This window comes from Mchenga conophoros, linkage group LG11 (assembly GCF_057382185.1).
Source record: "Mchenga conophoros isolate Kocher_MC1m ecotype Shallow Benthic linkage group LG11, M_conophoros_male_GT1.1, whole genome shotgun sequence".
Taxonomy (NCBI): domain Eukaryota; kingdom Metazoa; phylum Chordata; class Actinopteri; order Cichliformes; family Cichlidae; genus Mchenga; species Mchenga conophoros.
This window is the reverse complement of record NC_140536.1, coordinates 13,737,679-13,746,845: the sequence shown is the minus strand read 5'-3', so window position 1 is coordinate 13,746,845 and position 9,167 is coordinate 13,737,679.

Here is a 9,167-nt window from a genome sequence, read left to right as displayed (position 1 = left end):
TTGTTTGATGAGTCACCGTGTTTTTTCTATTTATACAATGTAGAAGATTATTCAAGAGAATAACAGCAAAGTTTAAAATAGACATGTAACCCAAGAATAATATTCAAATCTTGTTTTGGCCTCAAATTATTTAACATCAAGGAAATATAAATACACTATCAGTCAGTGATACATATGTCGGGACGACCTAAGCACGCAGACGCAAACAATGCAGGTTTAGACATTTTGGTGATAAATTCTGTTAAATGGATGGACTTTGTGATTTACCTCTACATTTAGTGAACTACAGCCTCTGGAGACCAGAGCAGAGCAGTGGAAAGGGCAGCTGAAGCTTCATTTGTCTAACTAGTGTGTTGATGTTTAGGGGAACAGTATCCATGAGTCCAGTGCTTTTCCTCCCTGTGGCTTCTGGTCTTTCATCAGTCACTGTGCTGAGGAAAGCAATACAAACACAGTGTGGACTAGTTCTTTATAGCAATACTTCCCTGTTTGCCTGTCTGTACTAACTCAGGACCAGGACGGTGAGACATAACAGAGATTGATGCATTGTTTTAAACCCTTTCACCTCCACCGAGGCAGACTCCTGGATCCAAACTTTGCCACAGATGCGTTAATGTGGAACATGTGACTCTAATACACACATTTGTGTCTTCTTGCCTTCCTTTTTGTAAACTGGTGTGTCTTTGAGCAGCGGCATAGTAACGCCTTTGTTAAACTTTGTCAGACTATGAAATGTAATCTCATGTGTCTCTCTTCCATGATTTTGCAAAAAAAAAAAAAAAAGGGGGGGGGGGGTGTTGCAAAAACATTCAGATACAATGTTATGAAAAATTATGAAATTTGCCACCTTGCTTCCTTTAGTCCCATCAGTTTGGTATAAGGGATATGGAAGAATAATGCTGGTCTTTGTGTGCCAGTCTGAGCAAGCCCATGGGAATAGGCACGTGTGTGTATCTGTGTGTGTGCGGGTGTCTATGTGGCACTGGGGTGTGGAAGGTTAAGGTCACTTGGTCAGTCCCTGAGACCGTCCAGTGAGAGAATCACTCGACACCTGTAAATGAAGTCGGGCAGGTGCACAAACCCTCTCGACCAGCGATGGATGTACGCGACAAGATTTTTTTTTCTTTTTAATACCACATCCAGTCCTATTTTAGCCTTAATCCATTTTAGGCATTGTACAAGACTTTGTACCATTATACATGATGACACAAAGTCTGGCACAAATTAAGGTTAGCATAAAGAACTTTTAAATTCCCAGCTGTTGCTTCTGGTGTTTTGTTTAATAATATGTGTGTCATGATCCTGGGTCTGCTGACCCAGCGTTTTGTGTTTAGTTTATGTAGCTTCAGGTTTCCTTAGTTCATTGTTTTCATGCCTAGGTGTTTCTAGTTATTTTCCCCTCGTGTTTCCACTATGTTAAGTCTCCCCTGCTTTTCATGTATTTCATGTCTGTGGCTTATGTTGTCAAGTTCAGGTTGTCATGTCTATATCTCACTGTGTTTCCTGTTTTATTGTGAAGAGGTCTGGTGTGTCTGTGTTCATCATGTTCAGTTACTCTCCCCCTGTGACGTAATTATGTTCATGTGTCAGCTGGGTTCCCATGTGTTGCCACTTCCCTCATTATCCTCCTGTGTCCATTTAGTCTGTGTGTTCTCAGTCATTCTTTGTCAGGTCGCCCGTTGTACTGGTCCGTTGTATTCGTCTGTTGTTACTGCTCCGTTGTTTCTATGTCTCCGCTCCAGGTATCCCTGTCAGTTCGTCATGTTTAGAGTTTTGAATGTTTCGTTTTAGTTCACCCAGTTTAAGTCATTGTTTAGTTTTCATCGATTCCCTATTATTTTGTACCCTCGTTTCTTGCCTTAATAAACGGCTTGTTTTGTTATTCACATCTCATTTCGGTCTGCGCTTGAGTCCTTCCCTGCAACATACGGTCTGCCCTAGCCAGACCGTGACAATGTGCCTAATACTGACTAGAATATATTGAGTCTGGGTTGATCTGTGGAGCATTAAATTCTGATCTTATAGTCTCTTAAAATATTTGCTTCCAGTATATGTTAACAGCAAAAAATGCATTTGCTGCATAATGGATGGGATCAGTTGTTGAACCTGCTGCTTGTCATCCAGCCTTCCCTAAACAGTTAAGCCACAGCCATCAAACGTTCAAACGTCCTAAAAATGAAAAGACATTTTGAAAGAAACACACACAGACACTTATAAACTTAAAATTAGCATCAATTTGGATTTATGTGACCACCAAAAATGAAACAATAAAACTTGCTCTCCTTTTAGCTCTGTTTTGGTTTCTATTACCACCTGAGTGAGAAATCTGGTTCTTCTCTGCATTCACCAGCTAGTTGCTAACTTTATCTGTTTTCATGTTGGGCAACCCACAAGTTTTGAATATAATCTGCCTGTTATCGGCCATGCACGGCCTACCAGTAATCTGTATCACATCATTCAATGCTGAAAAAGTGTAAAAGTCTTCAAACAGTCTCGGCGACTAGGATAGTGGTGTAGTGATTAGCTCTGTCGTCTTACAGCAAGAAGGTGCAGGATTTGTATCCGCTTGCCAAGATTGCCTGTCTCTTTCTAATAACACATAATGCGTGTTGCTCTCTATTTATTACGTATTACAACAGATGATAACCCAAGCAAGATTGGGATACCTACTGGTTATTGTGGCGCTATAACAACTAATCATGGCAATTTGATGGGCTTATAACACATCAATCAGCTGAGGTGATGTGTGCCATATATAGCTGATTTATCATTTTTTTAAGCACTCTTCTGTTGTTCAGTTGTTCCTAACAATGTTCGCATCAATATTCAGGTGATTTTCAGAACATGAGAGACTGAACTTTAATGCATGTGTGGGAATGTCAAGAGCTAATTACTTTTGCCATTTTTGAGTTTAGGCTATAAATAAGCCAATCTTTAATATAAACAGATATGTGCTTTGTTGTAACCAATGACATTGCACAGCCCTCATTAAGAAGCCATACTCCTAATCTTTAACTGCATCAAAGGATTGAACATACCACAACATCACAAAGCCATTACCTATGATCTCCAAAATGTTCATTCCCAGGCCTATGACTCATAAAATTCCCATTTGACAGTGACAATGCTGATCAAGTGTCCTGTCATCAGCTTAGGAATTAGGCTAGTGTGGACTTTTCTGACATTGCATCTAATAAAGCTGCAGATATCCCAGCAGCTATCCCGCACATTCTTCCTGCGTGAAGCAAGCAGAGAGGGAGACAGTGACATGGGGCAGCAGAGGGTGTACAATGTTATGAAAATAGACATGCAGGAGCACACACACACACACACACACACACACACACACACACACACACACACACACACACACACACACACACACACACACACACACACATAAATAAAGGCTCTAGAAGTTCCAATAAATACATAGTGATTCTTGAAATTCTGTTAGACACAAAGACAAGGAGGATTAGATTCGTATAAACAAGGTTAAGACAGGTGTGTGTGTGACTGTGTGTGTGTATCTGTGTGTGTGTGCTGGGGTGATTGAGGGGATCATTTCATACTAAGAGGGATTGAGAAGGTAGTCAAGGACAGATAATCACTGTGAGCAAGAGCTGTCAGCTGTACACACAGTGGGAAAGCAAGTTAGAGTTTTGCATAGAGAAGGTCAAAAGAGAAGGGCACCATAGCTGTGTGTGTGGGTGTTCATGTGGGTATGTTTGTGTTTGTGAAAAGGAGACAAATTACCACTGATTCTCAATATTTAAGCGTGTTTCCCTCAGATAAGCAAAAAATGCAAAAAATACACACAGATCCGTGTTGAGGATTGTGACTTTTTGGTAAATGTGCTTTGCTTTCGTGCCAAGAGTTTGATGAGAAGTGTGATACCATTTACATATCTGCCAGGAGATGATTAGCTTAACTTAGCATAATGAATGGAAACTGGAGGAAATGGCTATCCTGCATCTGTCAAAGCAGCAAAGCCTACCTACCACGTTGCATTTTGCGCAACCCCCCCCCCCCTCCCCCCAAACGATGTACTATACAATATCCGAAGTGCGGAAACAATCTAAGTCTTAAAAACTAGAGTTAAAGGGGATAATGTACTGGAATATTTCTTGGCTGGTAAATGTGAATTCCCAGCAAGTCATGTAAAACACCAAATTACTGTTTTTAGACCTGTGTTTTGTTACCTTTCTGACACAGCCAGGCCTGTTCTTTTCATGTTCTCCGCTTGTGCAAAACTAAGCCAACGCTATGCTTAAAGTTGCTCGTAGACATATGAGGGGTATATTAATCATCTCATGTTTTAATCAGACTATTTAACACGATCCTGGTGACTGGTGACCCCTAAAGAGACCAGCTGACAGAAGAAGAAGAAGATCAGTCATTTCATTCACCTCTGTAGGACAGTCTCATTTCTCAAAATGTTGAACTGTTACATAAAGAGTTTTTTCCTTAAGTTTGCTTAGTAAAAAACATATTTTTCTTAGTTTTTAATATGTGCATGTTTAAGTTCAAAATGTGCCTGTTTAGCACGAGGGTAATCAGGAGTGGCTTTTTAGGTGTTTTCTTTTTTTTTTAAGCCTCTAGAAATTAGAGGAAAGAAAGCAACCCCTTTTTATCAAGAGTGAGAAAGTTTCAATATTGTCCCCGTTCTTGCTGCCTCGGTTTTAGGTTTGTTATGAAGCCATGCGAGACATTGACAGCGTACAGGGGATCAAACACTGCTTCCTAGGAAATTTTAATCACTGGAGCACCACCAGCTCTTTTTTCCCCCATCACTTGTTGCCAGGCAACAGGTGTGGGAAACCCAAGGTATTCTGTATGTGTGTGCGTGTGGTATATCTGTTGAGAGGAATAGGAGGGTACGCAGATCAGGGTGTGTATAGAAAAACCTTGGGGCTATTTTATTAATCTGCATGGGGAGCCCTTTCTTTCACTGCTCATGCTTTCTAGCAGGCGGCCTGTCTGCCCTCGACTTTTGTCCTGTGATCTTTCAGCTCTGCAGGAACCCATGTCGCCCTCCAAGACAGCCTGTGTGAGAGTAGCTGTGTGAGTGTGTGTGTGTGTGAGAGAGAGAGACTTTCAAAACCCTCCAATCGTTATGGAAAGTTTGCAAAGCCACATCTCTCTGGAAAAATCTAGTTTAACGTGCAAATACTGTTAATCACTTTTGTTGACTTTTTACAGAACCCATGGTTCAAGAACAGCCCTCGAGAAATGTCAAGATTACTCACTATAGAAAGTTGAAAGAAGGCAGATGGCCTGAGCTTTATTTTTCTAGTGAACAATTTCCTCTCAATATAAGGGCTCTAATGGAAAGAGCCTGAATTAAAACATGTGTGAAAGTACAATTTCCCCCTTTGCTTCTCACCCAGGCAGAACAACCCTGGTGAACCGCACTGCAAAACGAATTTGTCTTTTTATTAAGTAAATTAATTCAAACATTTCTCCATCCAAAGAAAAAAAAAATTAGGACTCTTTCCCCTTTTCCAGCATTGCTCAGTGTTGGCCACATCTGTTCGGCCCCAATTACCAGTGGCTAATGTTGGGTTGTTGATTTCAGGAACTGTTGAGACAGTGCGGTTTTAACAGTCAACAAATAGCTCCTCAGATGTTCCAAACATTAGGTCAGTGGAGTGATGCTTCTCTGAAATGCACTGGGCAAAACATAAATCCTGTTGCTCTTTTGCCAGTGTTTTTTTGACTTGGTTCAGTTGGTTGTTTTTGCAAGGGAAGTATAATTCCATATAACTGGATGCACAAAAACTACCTGTTCCATAGTCAGCCAAGCGCAATTTTCCAAAGAGCTTGTATGGGTGCTACAAACAAGAACACTGAAGACTTTTGAGCAAAACTAACTGCAGACGTGCAATTGGTCCTGTTATTTTGTGCTTACTAGTGCCAAACAAAACATGCTAACAATGAAAATTGTATCATGCTAATAAAATTTTGAGCGCATGTAAGGCTGAACTTGTTCAACTTCTTAGTTCATAGAGTTTGCACTGGCAACATTTATGAGCACTAAACAAAGAAAAAGGTTAGAGGTCAGGGGAATGTCTTTAACTTTGGAGGGATTTGGCCTCCAGATTACTGGAAAAGATCAGAGGTTCTTCTTGTAGTTGGCAAGAACCTATATAATCTCCCAGTTTCAATTACAGTTAGTCACTGTAAAACTTCAAAAGTTGATCCTCGTAGAAAAGTTAAGGAGTCACCAAGCCCTTTTCCTGTTAACCATGACTGCTTGTACAACATTGCATGGAAATCCATGGCTGGGATATTTTGTCTGGGTAAGAGCCACAAGATTAATGTGGGAAAAAAAAAAATCCATATAGTGTTTTTCTTGTTTTGCTATGTCCCCAAATAAATGAAGAGATGAAAGTTTGTTTTTCATTTTGCCCAAGAAATGGCCCGCCTTTTATTATATAATATCTTTGCAATAGTCAGAAACCCAAATACAAGGAGACAGCAATGTTTACAAAAAAGAACAGGAAAAAAAAGCTTCACTTATCTGTCAAAACTCTTTTCTGGTTGAAGTTGGTCACACATTGTTATAGTAACCAACAAAAAAGAAAGAATCTCTCCACCCAGAGGCCAGAGGCTCTAAAAAATTAACAAGTGTTGATTATTTGCACACAAGAAATCCATCTCATGTTTGAAAACCAGTCATATAAAAATACCCGGGACCCATAAAACAGCTGGATTCATGGGCTGGTGTTTTTATAATTAAAGCCAAAGCTTATTTCTACTAATGACCAGAGTGGGAGTGTTTAGCGGGGACAGTACATGTGTGCCGCACACAGGGAAAATCCAAATGATCTGCAGCAGTTATAGGAAATGAAGTAAAATAAGAAAAAGAACAGCAAAAATGATTTAGGGGTTGAAATGTGAGCATGAGGGAGGTCTTTAAATGTTCCTGCAGTGCTAAACTGATCACAGTTTGATGATGACTTGACTTCACTAACAAACTAAGGCAGAGGTTATTAGTGCCAACGCAGTAATCAAACAATATCTGATTTATATTGAAAATATTACTGTTGTTAATAATAATTATTTTCAGTTCTGAAACAGAATATAAAACCTGTAATCACAAGAAATTTGAAAAGGAAAGCACAAAGTTTTCAACACTGGAACTATCAACCACTACAATTATAATAAGGTCATATAAAACTGTGACTGTTCCCAGAATTTTGTTTAAAGTCATCATTACTGTGGAGTCTAATTAGGGATGTTTCTAAATGTGCTCTCAATGTACATGTGAAGCATGCCTACAGTATTTACCCAGAGTGAACCTAAATGCAGCTGGACAGCACACATGTGAAGCACATGAAGCCAGTAAAACAAGACTGATTCTGCATCCAACCAAAAGAGCTGGGCAATTGAATACAGTGGCTGTTTATAGCCAGTGATAATGGCCTACATATAAAAGCAACAGTAGGCTAATTGTGCTTGTGAGCTTGTGACATACAGTAGTTCTGTCCTTAAAGAAGTCGCATGACGCAAAATGTCAAGTACACCCTTTATCTGATATTTTGTGTTAAAATATAATTTTTTGCTTGATGATAAGTGCAGTTTAAGCAAATAAATTCCAGTGTGGTTAGCCAATAGAAAGTTAGGTAGATAAAAGATCTGGAACTGATTAGAAGTGCTCCAGTTGCATTTGGTGGCTACTCACTGCAACACCCAATGAAGTCCAGTGACATGTGAATGCAAGTGAAGGAGGCCATCATTAATCTGAAAAAATAGAATTGGCTTAATCAACAATGTGGTTCAATGTTAAAACGAAAGAATTCACTGACCAGCTCAGTAAAATCAAAAGTTCTGAAAGACCACAGAAGGCAACTAAAGTGCATTTAGAAAAACAACTTTACAACATCTAACCAAGTCAAGAACACTGTTGAATAGGCACGAGTATTATTGTTAAGGATGTCTATGATTAAGAGAAACATTTATGAATGGAATCACAAAGGGTTTACACCAAGGTGCAAACCACTGCTTACTCTCAATACCTAACCAGATTGCACATCGTCAGAAAATATCTAAAAAAGCTCGGTTCTGCAGAGTACTGAAATAAATCTTTGGACAACAAAATCTCGGAAACCAAGACTAACTCGTAGCAGAAACAAATGTGGACAGAGACAAACAGTTCGTGATCCAAAGCATACCACATTATCTGTCAAACGTGATGGAGGCAATGTTATGGCATGGGCATGTATGGCTGCCAGTGGAATTGGGTCATTAGTGTTTACTGATGAAGTGACTGTTCATAGAAGCAGCAGGATGAATTGTAAAGTGTAAAGGGACGTACTCTCTGCTCAAATTCAAACAAATGCTGTATAAATCGGACAGAACTTCACAGTGTGAATGGATAATGACCCAAAGCATGCTGCAAAAAGCAAACAAAGAGTTTTCTCAAGGGAAAGAAATGCAGTATTCTTCAAAAAACAGAAATCAAATGGCATCTGAGGGTGGCAGCAGTCGGTGCGTGGCAGAGCATCTCAAGGGAGGAAACATTCCAGGGATCTCACCAAACAAGCAATTTGTGAGATCCCTGGAATCTACACGTCAGGCAAATATTGGCTGCAAAGATGTTTCATTTAATTATTAAACAAAATGATAAAAAATGGTGGCAAGGTGATTAGCACTTTTGTCTCACAGCAAGAAGGTCATGAGTTCAATTCCACCATCAGGCCAGGGTCTTTCTGTGTGGAGTTTGCAGGTTCTCCCCGTGTTTGCGTGGGTTCTCCCCGGTTACTCCGGCTCCCTCCTACAGTCCAAAGACATGCTGTTATTGGGAAATGGATAATTGGAAACACTAAATTGCCCATAGGTGTGAATGGGGGAGCAAATATGAGAGTGAATGGTTGTCTTTGTCTATGTGTTAGCCCAGCGATAGACTGGTGACCTGTCCAGGGTGTACCCTGCCTCTCTCCCTAAGACAGCTGGGATAGGCTCCAGCGCCCCCTGCCACCCTGAAAAGGATAAGCGGAGGCAAATGGATGGACAAAAAACAAAAATAAAATAAAATAAAAGCTGAAAGTCTGACCTCCAATCAGATCTTGCTTGATTTAAAATCCACTCTGATGGTATATGAAGAAAAAAACTTCAAAAGTTACTTAACTGACTAAAAACCTTTGGACCTTACTATAAGATGA